This window comes from Lissotriton vulgaris, chromosome 2_1 (assembly GCF_964263255.1).
Source record: "Lissotriton vulgaris chromosome 2_1, aLisVul1.2, whole genome shotgun sequence".
NCBI classification, from domain to species: Eukaryota; Metazoa; Chordata; class Amphibia; order Caudata; family Salamandridae; genus Lissotriton; species Lissotriton vulgaris.
The window spans coordinates 246,680,000-246,694,549 of NC_141687.1; the positions used below are offsets into that span (position 1 = coordinate 246,680,000).

Consider the following 14,550-nt stretch of genomic DNA (forward strand, 5'->3'; position numbering starts at 1 on the left):
ATTAACAAGCGATTGGGGAAAATTGATGAATTAGAGGCTCGCTTTAATGAGAGGTTTGATGAGGCTCCTGGCCCATCGGGTAGGCCTGTTCGCCAGAGGACGGCCCCCTTGCCAAGGGGGGATTTTGTTACCCCGCCTAAGAGGTCTAAGGCCAAGAAGCCCAGGTACACTGCGCCCCCCCCCCCCCAGAGCCGTTAGTTCCGGTACCTATTATACCTGTTCCTGCGGCTCCAGCTCCTCTGGCACCTACGCCAATTGTTCCTGTTCCTGCAGCGCCAGCCCCTGTCAATCCGCCGGCGCCCCCCCCTGCCGGGCCTGCCCCTTCACCCGTGGTGCCCATCCCACTTACGGGTTTACCGTCACCGACAGCGCCCTTGCCTCCTACACCTCTGCCACTGGTTATGCCCCCGGTGGCGCCGGCAGTCCCAGCAGGCAATTTAGACTCGATCCCCCCTGAACTGGTATCTCAGATAACGGCCTTGATGCCGTAGCTACAGAAGGGGGGGGTGTTCCCGGCTTCGTCAGATCATGCCGCAGAAGCGGCAAAATTGGTGGAAAAGATTAAATCTGCAGCGGTGGCTGACAGTACTGCAGTGCCCTCATCTTCTTCCCTCGCAGGTTCCAGTCCCGCCCAACCGAACGGAGATGGTGGGCAGCCGGCCCAGGTGCCCGGAAATGGTAAGGAGGTGGCACTGCCTCTCTTGGGAGATGGTTCTATACCCTCCAGGAGTGAGAATTTAGCACAGCATGTGTCACAGACTGTGAAGGAGATGATTTGGGCTGATAAATATGTGTACATTTATTCATTACTGCTTGATAATAAGGAAATGGAGCATGCAAAGACGCTAAAGGAGTGGATGCATCCAAGTGAATGGAGGGCACAGTGTTCTAGATTTAGGGTGGAGGAAACTCTGCTTAACTGGATCAGGGCTTTTGCAGTATTCACAGCTATCAAGGCCGAACGACCCCCCAATGTGCAGGCGCCATTGGCGTGCTACCAGAGCAGGATTGTGGGGTGGAGTGAACAGTACTCTGGGGATGCGTGGAAAGGGTATGATGTCAATTTCAGGAAAGCCTTGGAATTTAATCCATCACTGACATGGGACAAGGTTGACTCTATGTCATGGCATCAGCAATTCTCAGAGAGCTCGCCCCCCCATCAGTCCACCAGTGCAGTCAAGGTTTTTTCCGCCAGACCTCAACAGCCCTTTCGGCCACACCAAGCGGGTGAGGTCCCGGGTAGGAATAGGGGCGGCGGGTCAGAGAAGAAAGGGGTGTGCTGGGATTTTAATAAGCGCACCTGCACAAGGGCCCCGGGCACCTGTAGATTTAAACATGCATGCGGGGCCTGTGGTCACCCCTCACACCCAGAATCATCTTGCAGGTCCAAGCAGGGCAACCATGGTCAGAGGGGAAGAGGAAAGCCAGTGTAGTACAAACAAGTTGGGGACCCCCACGCCTGTAGATGTTCTGGCAATGATCCCATGGTTAAATAGATATCCGGACCACACAGCAGCCACACTACTTCAGGAAGGTTTCTCCCAAGGCTTTAGGATCCCGGCAGGGGGGTACACAGGTAGCGCCCATTGCAAGAATCAACTGTCAGTGAAACTCAACCCTACAGTGGTGGCGGCAAAAATTAGCAAAGAACTGTCTCTGGGCAGGATATCTGGCCCATTTGTGAGGGTGCCCGTCCCCAATTTTGTGTGTTCACCACTAGGAGTAGTTCCCAAAAAAGAGAAGGGCCAGTTTAGACTGATCCACAACCTGTCGGGCCCAGAGGAGCGTCTTTGAATGATGCGATTGATGAAGGGATTTGTAGTGTAAAATATGCCTCATTTGACCAGGCGGTGGACCTGTTGCGTGCCCTGGGGCCAGGGGCCCTGATGGCAAAGTCAGACATAGAATCTGCTTTCCGTCTCCTCCCAGTCCACCCAGCTGATCATCATCTCCTAGGTTTCACTTTTGAAGACAAGTTTTACATGGATAAATGCATGCCCATGGGCTGTTCCATATCATGTGCATATTTCGAGACGTTTAGCTCATTTCTAGAATGGGTCATGAGAAAGGCGACGGGCCACCAGCAGGTCATGCATTACCTGGATGATTTTCTCTTCTTAGGTGCGGCGGGCTCTCAGGAGTGTGCCTGGGCACTGCAGGAATTTTGCGTGCTCATGCGGGCTTTTGGGGTCCCGCTAGCGCTGGGGAAGACGTTTGGGCCATCCACCTGCTTGGAATTTCTCGGTATTGAAATTGACTCAGTGGAAGGATGCTTCAGGTTGCCCCAGGACAAAGTGTCTAGGTTTAGAGCAGCGCTACGACAATGCCTACGCAAACACAAGGTTTCCTTGCAACAATTACAGGAGGTGGTGGGGCAACTGAACTTCGCTCTGCGGGTTATCCCTATGGCACGCCCGTTCTCACACTCCATTGCCCAGGCAATGAAGGGACTACGGGAGAAACATCACCGCACGAGGTTGTCATCTGAGGTTCGCCAGGATATGCTCATATGGATGCATTCCTGGAGGATTTCAATGGCAGGGTAGTGTGGCCCGGTCCTCCCACCACATCAGCAGAGTTGGGCTTATGGACAGACGCGGCTGGTAGTGTGGGCTTTGGCGCCATCCTGGGGAACAAGTGGGTCGCCCAACGATGGCCGGAAGAATGGAGAGCATGGGGTTTGACCACCAATATTGGCTTCCTTGAACTCTTCCCAATCTGGGTGGCATTGAAGGTCTGGCCTGAACACCTATGTAATCAATCAGTGGTGTTCTGGTCAGATAACATGACTGTGGTGGAGTGCATAAACCAACAGGGGGCGCGCTGTCCTTTCATACTGCGCCTGATAAAGGAGATTGTGTTGCAATGCTTGAAAATGAATGTGGTCTTCAAAGCCAAGCATGTCCCTGGCATTCTCAATAATGCAGCTGACTCCCTCTCTCGCTTTAAAATGCAGGTTTTCAGGGAACATCTTCCTGCAGCAGACCCCTCTCCGGCTCACTTCCCGGCAGTACTTTGGCAGATTGGTGCCCCAGATTACAGGACCTCGTGGTTGCTAGCTTAGCCCCCAAGACCAAGACAGCTTACGAAGGGGCGTTTTTGTCTTACCGTACTTTCTTGGGGCAGGAATGGGAGGTTAGGTGGGCACAGGAGGACAGCTTTGCGGCCTACTTAGAAGGGATGCACAGGGAGGGTCGCTCCGTAGCGGCTGCGAGCAGGCATAGGGCGGCGGTCTCCTTCTTTGCGCAGGCTAAGGGCATGCGAGACCCCACTAACACCTTTATGGTGCGCAAGGCCTTGAGGGGTTGGCGCCGTTTACAGGGTCACCCTGCTGATAAAAGAAGGCCCATTGGGCTAGCACGGCTGACATCTTTATTGGTGGCACTGCACAGTGTCTGTAGCTCGGAGTGGGAGGTACTTCTGTTCAAAGCTGCATTTTCCCTGGCTTTCTATGGGGCTCTGAGAATTGGTGAGTTGGTAGCAGCGTCCAAACATGACCAGAGGGCGGCCTACAAGGGGCCTGTGTAAAGATCAGGGAGGATACCATGTGGGTGACAATTCAGAAATCCAAAACCGATCAGGAGTCACGGGGTCACACCATAGTGCTCCACCGAGCCCGTGCCAATCCTTGCTGCCCGGTTGCTCATGTGGAAATCTTCTATAAACAGCGAGGGGGCACGGCGGGAGGTGCACTGTTGTGTCACGCCGACGGTACGCCCTTGACCAGGTACCAGTTTAGAAGGGTCTTGGAGCTGACGATCAGACAGGCAGGTCTGGACCCCAAGGAATTTGGCACTCACTCGTTTAGGATTGGGGCAGCAACTGAGGCAGTGGCAAGGGGCCTCCCGGTTAAAAATGTGAAGGAAATTGGGAGATGGTCCTCTGAATGTTATAAACGATATGTGCGAATTGACATGTTGTGACAGGATGGTGCTCACACCCGGTTTGTTTTTGGTTTTTTGCAGTTTCTCAAACCTGTGACGCAGGGGAGGAACTCTCCACCGGGCATCAACGATCTACGCCATCACGGAACAAGCATCGGGATCAACACAAGAAAATGGTTTGGATCGTGGGTCACTCGTATGTGAGGCGTGCTGAATGTGTTTTTCTTACAGGAGACCGTAGAAAAAGGGCCGCGCAAAAGGGGTTTGACATTTCATTCTTCGGGAGAGGGGGTCTATGTCTCACCCAGTTCAGGGACTTCTTCCAGGGACTCTTAGCTCAACAGCCCGCCCCCCGTCAGTGGTGATACTTCACCTGGGGGAGAATGATTTGGCCAAGTTGGGGAGACGCATCCTTATTGAGGAGATCATCTCCACTGCGGGGTGGGTGGCCAGGACTTGCCCGGGTTGCACGGTAGTATGGTCGCAACTTATCCCTCGGTGGCAGTGGCGAGGGGGGGACTCGGTTAGGGCGTTGAATCACTCGGTAAAGAGGATCAACACACAATTGGACAAACTATTTCGGGCCCCCCGGTTGCAGACGATTCCACATGGGTGTATCTGGGGCGAACAGTATTACCTAGGGGATGGAGTACACTTGACTGAGGCGGGGAATGTTTTGTGGTCTAACAATCTCTGGGCCTGGTTAGAGGGTTTTGCTAAACAAGCTTGCTGATTTGGGTCTAGGTAGGGGGAGGCCAGATCGTCGGTTAACAATGCTGGCCTGTGGCGGTAAGGTCATGACCGGTGAGCAGCTATTTTAAGGTCTGAGGGGGCGGGCATCATCCATGGGAGGTTCCCGTCCAGGGGGAGGGGCCATTGGCCACTCCAAGAACTCCAGGGGCAAGGTAACTGGTGCTTCAAAGGGGCGCGGGTTGGAGTAGTCACGCTTTCCTTAGGCTGGTAGCCACCCCGCGCGCGCATACTTATGACGTCACCGGATGGCGAAGAGTAAGGGCCCTCCTTTAGTGGGTAAATGGAGTTCACGGCGTAGACCGGGTAATTACCAGGCCCGGCTGCGCATGCGCACATCTCTAGGTAAGGCGCAGCTAGTAGGACCTGACACCGGTTAGCGACCTTGCCATATGGCCAGAAATGTAGTATACAAAAATCAAGATGAGGATGTTAGCTTCGGTTAGGAAACAATCTGTATTAGAGTTTCTGTTAAGGTTAGCGTCTCAAACTTGTTGACAATAGTGTATCTAATGTCCTGCTGCTTTTTGTATAAATTGTTGATCATGCAATTAAAAACCTTTTTAATTTCATATCTTAATAAATACGGCCGGGGGGTCTTGCGACCTCCCGCCTTCCAAAGATAACCAGGTCTCATGTTCATGTGTCAGGTGTTGGTGTGGTCAGATGGGGGGGGGGCGGCAGCCAGTCGCTGACCATGTGAAAAGGGGGGGGCTCTTGGCCCCCCCGCCCGCATGGCGGCGCGGCGATCGCCCCCTCCCTTTGTGCCCCTCGGTGGTGGGGCGTGCCCTCCTGGGCGCGCCCCACCACCGATTGGTTGGTGCCTTCCCTGACCCAGATACCATGGTAGTATGTCCGGGTCAGGGGCGGGCGTGCCGGGAGGGGCTGGGTGGGGGGCGTAGCCACCCCCACCCAGCCCCTTGTGGATAAAGAAGCGGGGAGCGCCCAGGAGACCCTCTTCTCCCTGGACGCTCCTCCACAGCGTGTTGTGCCCCGCGCTCGGGGCTTCTTGTTTTCCCACCCACCATCCCTGAAACTAAATGATTGATGTTGTCTTAGTCTAGTTTAAGCGTAATCTGTACGTGCTTGTTGATATCCTTGATATGCATAAGTGATCTGTGTCTGGTTTGTATATTATGCTGGTGATGCTTTCTTTAGGAATTTTTTCCCCCTTTTAGTGAACTGTGATGAAACATGTTATGATACTGCAATTGTGCTTAGGACTTTTTTCCCTTTGTAGCTTTAAATTGATGTTTTGATGTGTTAGCTAGAGTAGTTGTCATTAGAATTTTCTCCTAGGTCGTCGTATTTATTAGGTTTGGGGCATGCGGTAAGGTCATGACCGGTGAGCAGCTATTTTAAGGTCTGAGGGGGCGGGCATCATCCATGGGAGGTTCCCGTCCAGGGGGAGGGGCCATTGGCCACTCCAAGAACTCCAGGGGCAAGGTAACTGGTGCTTCAAAGGGGCGCGGGTTGGAGTAGTCACGCTTTCCTTAGGCTGGTAGCCACCCCGCGCGCGCATACTTATGACGTCACCGGATGGCGCAGAGTAAGGGCCCTCCTTTAGTGGGTAAATGGAGTTCACGGCGTAGACCGGGTAATTACCAGGCCCGGCTGCGCATGCGCACATCTCTAGGTAAGGCGCAGCTAGTAGGACCTGACACCGGTTAGCGACCTTGCCATATGGCCAGAAATGTAGTATACAAAAATCAAGATGAGGATCTTAGCTTCGGTTAGGAAACAATCTGTATTAGAGTTTCTGTTAAGGTTAGCCTCTCAAACTTGTTGACAATATTGTATCTAATGTCCTGCTGATTTTTGTATAAATTGTTGATCATGCAATTAAAAACCTTTTTAATTTCATATCTTAATAAATACGGCCGGGGGGTCTTGCGACCTCCCGCCTTCCAAAGATAACCAGGTCTCATGTTCATGTGTCAGGTGTTGGTGTGGTCAGATTGTGGAAACAGAGCCCAGAACCCTATCGATGCCCAGGCCGCTGGCGCAAGACGCCTCTTAGTTCCCATTCTGAATAATTACCAAATAAAGAGACGGGCGCTGGAAGCAGGAATCAAGAACAGAGTTTAATTCTCATGAGGAGAGCCTGTCATGTCAGACACGAAACAAGGTGCCATCGGGAGGTGCTCTAACAAGTGAGCTGAGACTCTTGGTTTTATACCTTACAGAACACTCGATAACACAATCAGGGCTGTATGACGCAAGAGAAGAACATCCCTATAATCCTCGTGGTGATCCTACCCCACATGTGTTCACAATGGGGACCCTTGACCTGCTGATAAGAGGGGAGGGCAATCACGCAGCTGAGTGTTCCGTCAACTGTTTAGGATGTGTACGCCTGATCATAGCCCAGGGGGTGGGGTGGCTAGGATCAATAGTGGCATACAATAAGGGCAGTAAATGGTATCCCCTGACTCAGGCGATGGCCTCGGACATGTGTGGTCAGCCGGACTCGGGGGAAGGGGTCATCAAAGGAGTGGTATTCATGCCACGTGGACAATCGAGCGCGGAGGGAAGGCTCGTCAACAGAGGGGCATTCATGGAAGGAAAGGAGGTGTTGGTCAGGCGCGGCCGTGACTCCCAAGGACAGGGTCTTGCAGAGGAGGAAGGTTTATGACTTGTCCATGTGAGGGAGAAGGAGGGGGTCAGGGTGCGCGCAGGGTCAGAGTCGCACAGAGAGAGAGAGAGATCTTATGACCCGTACATGAGAGAACAGGGGCAGTCAGATACAGCTGGGGGGGCTAGGTCAGCTGAGGCGAAGGATGCCTCTTCAAGAGGGAAATGGGGGGGGGGGGGTGCCTGGGCCAAGCAGGAGGGTTGCCTTTCATAGCAGGGTCGCGCAGAGTGCTGGGTTTCATGGTCTATGCATGTGAGAGTGGGAGGGGGGTGCTCAAATGCGCGCAGGAGGGAAGCCAGTGATTCTAATGAGTGGGCAAGAGGCCAAGGTGCCTAAAATGGCTGTCATGTACATATGGGCACAGGCGTTTACTGGCGGAGTGATACGGTCAATATTTCAGGGTATACGTGGTGTCTACAGGGAGGGGGACGGGAGAGGGCAAATGAACGCCGCTTAGGTACATTAATTTTGCTAATTCCCACAGTCGCCGCTTTTAACATAAGCGAGTTCATTTTCCTATCCTTCCTAGTTAAGGGGCGTACATATAAACATGTGGTTGATGAAATAGCATTTGTCAATACTAACATATTGCATAAAAATCATGAACAGTTGATGTGATGGGCAGAATGCAGCACATAGGAAATTGCATTTGTCGAGTTCCTATCATTTCAAAAGCACTACATAGCATAAATGTTTCTGACTTAAAAATGTGACCAATGAACATTTTGACCAAGCAGTTGAGGGCGGAATCAGTTCAATATACAAAGTCTCTTCGTCACAGTGTCTTTTATCAGTGAGCCATCACTGGTAGGCTCTAGTCCGTGTCCTTTCGTTGGCGCTGTTGAGCACCGGCGGTGGAGCTATAGGTCCAGCTCGGTTCTATCCTTACGCGTTGCAGGGTGCGGTCAGTCCTCTGCTGTTAGACCACAGTCCTGTTCCCTAAACAATCCGTTTAGCGGCGCCTTATGCTCGGCACCTATATTTCCGTGGCAACACCCTATTCCCACCTGAATGCCTTTCTTCCTTTTGGCGTGAGGTCACATGGAAAAGAGGGTGTGTGTTGTTCAAACAGTCGATAGGAGAGAGAGCGGAGTTGGGTCAGAGTTCCTGGGACACACAAAAGGGACCAAGGGAGCAAAGGATAACAAGCAGGCAGGCCCATCAATCGGGCCCAAAGAAGGGGGACGGAGACTCCAGGCACACGTGGGTTAGCAGACGGAGGGCTTCAGGGCAGCCCGTCAAGTTTCATTTTCCACGTTTGAAATTGCTGTCTCGTCCCGCATCTTGTTGCGCTGCAGCTCCACCTTTGGTCGAGGTCACATGTGTCTCAAGATCTGCAGCTAGGCTGTGTGTCACGTCCGACCCTTCTCCTCCGGTGATCGTATATCTTTGAAATAGGTACAAAACAAGCTTTAGAGAACTGGTCAGGAGAAGACATTTATGCATGTGAATTCCTCCCTCAATCCAACGCACTTGGGAGATACGCTCATCGGTCACAGTCAGAGGTCTATTACCAAGCAGTGCATATGTCGGCATTCCTACTGAGTTCATGCCAAGTTTATTCATCGTCCTATTTATAACTCAAGTGAGGATAAATAAGATTTCCCATCAACTGTGCATTTCATCGTATTCAACATTTCGGAACATTTCCCTTCAAGGCTGGCTAACCTTTTCAAACAGGGTGGGGGTGCCATCATCGAGAGTCAGGTAAAACAGGGGTTTCTCGAGGGACGACAGTTACTCATGGTCATCATGTTTATATCCGGGACAGCAGCTGGGGTCTATCAAATGGGGCGGGGATGCTTCGGGCGCTCGCACTTGGGTGCAAAAGGGGGTGGGGCAATCTGGGCATTGGGGGTCAATCTAGACGTTGGTGTTCGTCTCTGATGAACAGAAAAATAAGGTGCCATTGACATACAGTTCCCCTATAAATGGCCAGATTGGGGGACCTTAGTCATCTTACCTGTCCTTTCCTTCTCAGCCAATTCAAGTTCATTCATTTTTGCAGAAAGGAGAGGTAGTAATATGGCGAGATACAATCATTTTAGTTTCGGTCAATTTCGCTGAACACCTTCGCGTTCAATAAGTTTCCAATCAGACTAGTGCCAGCGAGGCACAACTTTACCATACAAAGGAAGAGGAAATAGGGAGACTCCCATAGAGAGCGAGAGTCATCCGCAATCTAAACGAGCCATTTGGTACACGTATGACATGTAGAGAGAGAGAGAGAGAGAGAGAGAGAGAGAGAGAGAGAGAGAGAAAGGGAGAGAGAGAGAAAGGGAGAGAGATATAGAGAGGAAAAAGGTGGGATAGAGATAGAGAAAGACAGAGAGATGTGTACAAAAATAGGTCATTTAGTGCGTTCACAACACAGAACAGCAGGGGGTCAGGTAACGGAGAGACGCAGACAAAGGGAGAACATAAACCCCTACAGTACACACACACGAACTCAGACAGAGGAAGACAGTACATGTTTTACATATATATAAGACATTCACGACAAAACAGAAAACAATAGTTGGCCAACAAAATCCATATTATTATATATATTTTTTTTTTTTATATCCTTCCTATCTTTACTATCCTATTTATCTACGTGCTTAGTTCTTTTTACCTTTCCCTCCTTTTCCCTCTCGCTTGTTATTTCTTCGAGCGTTCTCAATTGCCAATACTTACACCTCGGTTAGTCGATCAGAAATTAACCTGGTCGTGCTATTTACCCATGGTTGGATCTTAAACCATTTTTCAGTCCCTTCCTCTGGTGGGAAGTTCTCCAGGCTGAGGCAACAGCAAGTATTGATCGGGAGAACAGTCGGGCAGCTTGGCTATATCTATAAGAGTGTGAAAAAAAAGGGGGGCAGTGCATTTTGAACATCAGCAACATTTCTAACTTCCTAGACGGGTGGTGCCGTGGCAACCCTTACCCGTATATTTTGCTTTGTCCTTTCCCTACCTAGTCAAACGTCCAGTTACATTATTTAACATGTCATTTCCAGTCAATTTTTCGTCATTCAGTACCTGTCCAGTTTCTATGTCAGTCTATCCTTTCAGCCGCTATGTTCTAAGGAGGAACAGTCATGTTTAAGTCTACGTCTTTTTTAAAACTTATCGTTATGAGGACTATACACTTATCCCCTCTTTCCCTTTTCGTCGGTGGTTCGACCGTCGCTCTCCCACACTTCATCCGTCGTTCTGACGTGACCTGCAGAAGGGAGGAAGAAGAAGGGGTGGGGGACAGCATTCAAAGTACATCAGCATGCAGTAGTCCGAAAATGCCTTTACTTACCACTTACTCGACCTATCTCCACGTACCGCCTTTCTTTACCATCTCGGCGTTTAAGCCCAGAGGGACCAGTGGTGTCAGATAGATAATCATTGGTGATCTGCGTATCTACATGAGCTACTTGGTCGTAACCCCTTTTCGTCGGGTGCAAAGGCGGCGGTCAGGTGGCATTTCCGTGGTGTCGTTTTAAGGGTGTCCAAAACACTTTTCTGGCTGCCTGTGACACGCAATGTAGCTGCTAAATATCTGATCCCTTTTGATTCTACATCTTTCATCATACTTATTCTTCGCTCACAGTAGTAAGACATCCAAAACGCATTAAATGCAACTGCTACAACCATGCTTTCTTTTTCAAAATACTTTTAATAAAAAGTGTTGATGTACAAATACAGGCCTGCAACTCGGTGGGCCGGCTACAAAGCAGATTGAAACTGTACATAAGAAGAACGAAATAGGTGGCAGTTTATTGCATAAAGTGCAGCAGTGTAATAAAATCGCGTTAAACTTCCCTACAGAGCAAGCATGATGCACGTCAGTAATTCATCTTTAATAAATTCATAAATTCATTATCCAAGTTCATTCGTTACCTAAATTGCACCAATTCATTTTCCATATTATAATCAGTACCCACTCTAAGTCAGTTCATTGTCCAAGCACATACTTAATAATCTTCATATCTACTTTCATTATCCAAAAACTGCGCATATATCTCGGGACAAAAGGCTGCGCAATCAGGGTGCAACAAAGTTTATTCAAAACGTTTCATTTTATGTCGGCGCCATTTTTGGGTGGGGTCAGGCGAGTTCCAGCACAGTCAGAATGTCTCCAATGATTCGTGGTCGGACCGGGGCCTTCCGTTGGAAGTTCAAAAAGTTTTGAATCATGTGGTAACAGTCTAACGATAGTCAAAGAGTGGGGAGGGCGGCAACAATTTTCCTACCGGGTCATTCTGGTGTTCCTCCGGAACTGAACAAGTCTGTGCCGTGGCTGCACCTTAGCCATTTCCAAACTGAAGCTGGCGCTGGCAGGAGTGCGTCGATGTCGCGGTTCCCAGTGAGGGGGACGGGGGCGCCCATGCGGAGGGATCGGGGTGCCCCCCGGCTCTTATAGAATCTTCAAGGTTGAGGAGAAGAACAGACATGGGGCGTGCGCCCGTCCAGGGCAGAAGACCGCTTTTTGATGTTGACCCTCTTTAAGTAAGAGCATTGGGGTGTCGCTGGAAGCCTCCACCTGGAGGGAGGTGGGGGAGGATCGTTCGCGTCACCTCCCCCTTCCAGCGACCCCGCGCCGTTCCTCGGCTCCGTCGTTTCGATATTGGCCGTGCCAGCCATTGAAGATGGGGGGGGGGTCGGTGGCTGCGGCAAGACATCCCCCCCTTTTCTCGTCGACATGTGGCGGGACTACCTGGAACTGTCCAGGCGTCGACATGTGGCGGCACTACCTGTAACTATCCAGGGATTTGACATGTGGCGGGACTACTTGCAAGCTCCGCCATTCTCGCTTTTGGCTTCGGCCTTCTTCGTGGGTCGGACCAGGCGGGAGACAGAAGGGGGGGGGGGTGGTCGGTGGCTGAGGCAAGACAGCCCCCCCCCCGTGGCCCGCAGGGCAGCAGGAGAGAAGGAGAGGACTCTGCCATTCTTTGGACCGCCTGCCCAACATCATCTCCTTCTGACCGCGGCCAGGCGAGCCTCGCATGCCTCGAGGCCTCGCCTTCCGGATGGGCGTAACCGCGGACCTGTTGCACTTCGGGAGCTTCCGGAATGGGGGTAGGTACCTATTGAATTGTTTCTATCTCATGTGACCGTTATTTGGGCGTGGCGGGCAATGAGGCAGACATGTTTGGAGCAGGAGTAGGCAATGGAGCCTAGCTACCTCGTGGCTGCCTTGGTGTCAAGCTTGTCTTCCCTCGCCATTTTTATGTTTCTTATTGCAAGTTATTTCTAACATTTCTTATTTTATTTTTAGCGAAGTTGATAACTCATCAGTGGCCTACTGATTTCGCTCAACTCTTTTTCTTGTATTTTTATGCCATAACCTATTATAAGCTATAGCGACTAGTCCACACTTAATGAACATGTCCTTATTAGGTGTACCCTCCAGTGGAGCTGGGTGGTTCATCTCTAATAAGCGGTCCGGGCTAAACAGGCTACCAACCAGTGGGGAGAAGATAGGCATGACGGATTACAACGGGGACAAAGGTCTGCATTACCTATCTTATCACAGCGGGCAAAGACTAGGCAGAATATTTCTATTCTCCGTTGTTTGGCGGCGGTGAATACCTCAAAAGAACCAATACCGAACAATCGGCCAATCAAACAATTCAGTGGGGAGAATAAGTGGGCACGAAAAGTTATCGCTACCCACTCTTTCTCTACCTGCAAAGAGAGACCTTGTTCTTCCCTGTTTGCAGACAAAGAATCTCCAGACAATAATCCACGAACGACAGTTCGGGAAACAGTGGGGGAGGAAGACAGGTACGACGGATTACAATGGGGACAAAAGTCTGCGTTACCTATCCTTCACTGCTTGCAAAGAGAGAGAGCCTGTTGTTTTCTCCGTTTGCAGACGGTGAATCTCCAGAGGTTTCAACAAAGCGTAATACTAGTATTATCCAAAACAATCATTTCACAATTTGTCGCATTTACGCGACCTTACCCGGACCGGACCGTGTGGGCAGTTCTTCGCCTTCCTCCTTCCAGCGCCCGATCGTTCTCTTACTCCATGATTTTACCGCAGCAGTCCTGTGGGATTCCAGTCAGGACAGTAGGTCACTCAAGAGAGGTCCGTTCAGAATAGGTGAAGTTCATTCAATCGGCAGCCGGACGAGGGCCCTCTCAAGGCAGGTATACTCCGATCATTTAGATGTTCACCTCATCGTCTGGATCTCTCTTACTGGACCTTATGTCACTGATGGGCCCCACGTTGGGCGCCAATTGTGGAAACAGAGCCCAGAACCCTATCGATGCCCAGGCCGCTGGCGCAAGACGCCTCTTAGTTCCCATTCTGAATAATTACCAAATAAAGAGACGGGCGCTGGAAGCAGGAATCAAGAACAGAGTTTAATTCTCATGAGGAGAGCCTGTCATGTCAGACACGAAACAAGGTGCCATCGGGAGGTGCTCTAACAAGTGAGCTGAGACTCTTGGTTTTATACCTTACAGAACACTCGATAACACAATCAGGGCTGTATGACGCAAGAGAAGAACATCCCTATAATCCTCGTGGTGATCCTACCCCACATGTGTTCACAATGGGGACCCTTGACCTGCTGATAAGAGGGGAGGGCAATCACGCAGCTGAGTGTTCCGTCAACTGTTTAGGATGTGTACGCCTGATCATAGCCCAGGGGGTGGGGTGGCTAGGATCAATAGTGGCATACAATAAGGGCAGTAAATGGTATCCCCTGACTCAGGCGATGGCCTCGGACATGTGTGGTCAGCCGGACTCGGGGGAAGGGGTCATCAAAGGAGTGGTATTCATGCCACGTGGACAATCGAGCGCGGAGGGAAGGCTCGTCAACAGAGGGGCATTCATGGAAGGAAAGGAGGTGTTGGTCAGGCGCGGCCGTGACTCCCAAGGACAGGGTCTTGCAGAGGAGGAAGGTTTATGACTTGTCCATGTGAGGGAGAAGGAGGGGGTCAGGGTGCGCGCAGGGTCAGAGTCGCACAGAGAGAGAGAGAGATCTTATGACCCGTACATGAGAGAACAGGGGCAGTCAGATACAGCTGGGGGGGCTAGGTCAGCTGAGGCGAAGGATGCCTCTTCAAGAGGGAAATGGGGGGGGGGGGGTGCCTGGGCCAAGCAGGAGGGTTGCCTTTCATAGCAGGGTCGCGCAGAGTGCTGGGTTTCATGGTCTATGCATGTGAGAGTGGGAGGGGGGTGCTCAAATGCGCGCAGGAGGGAAGCCAGTGATTCTAATGAGTGGGCAAGAGGCCAAGGTGCCTAAAATGGCTGTCATGTACATATGGGCACAGGCGTTTACTGGCGGAGTGATACGG

At 51.1% G+C, this 14,550-nt stretch overlaps 1 pseudogene; it reads left to right on the forward strand.

Moving 5' to 3' along the window:
• The first annotated feature begins 528 nt into the window (after positions 1 to 528).
• LOC147729920 (uncharacterized) overlaps positions 529 to 14,550 on the forward strand; it is a 98,327-nt pseudogene continuing 84,305 nt past the window's right edge.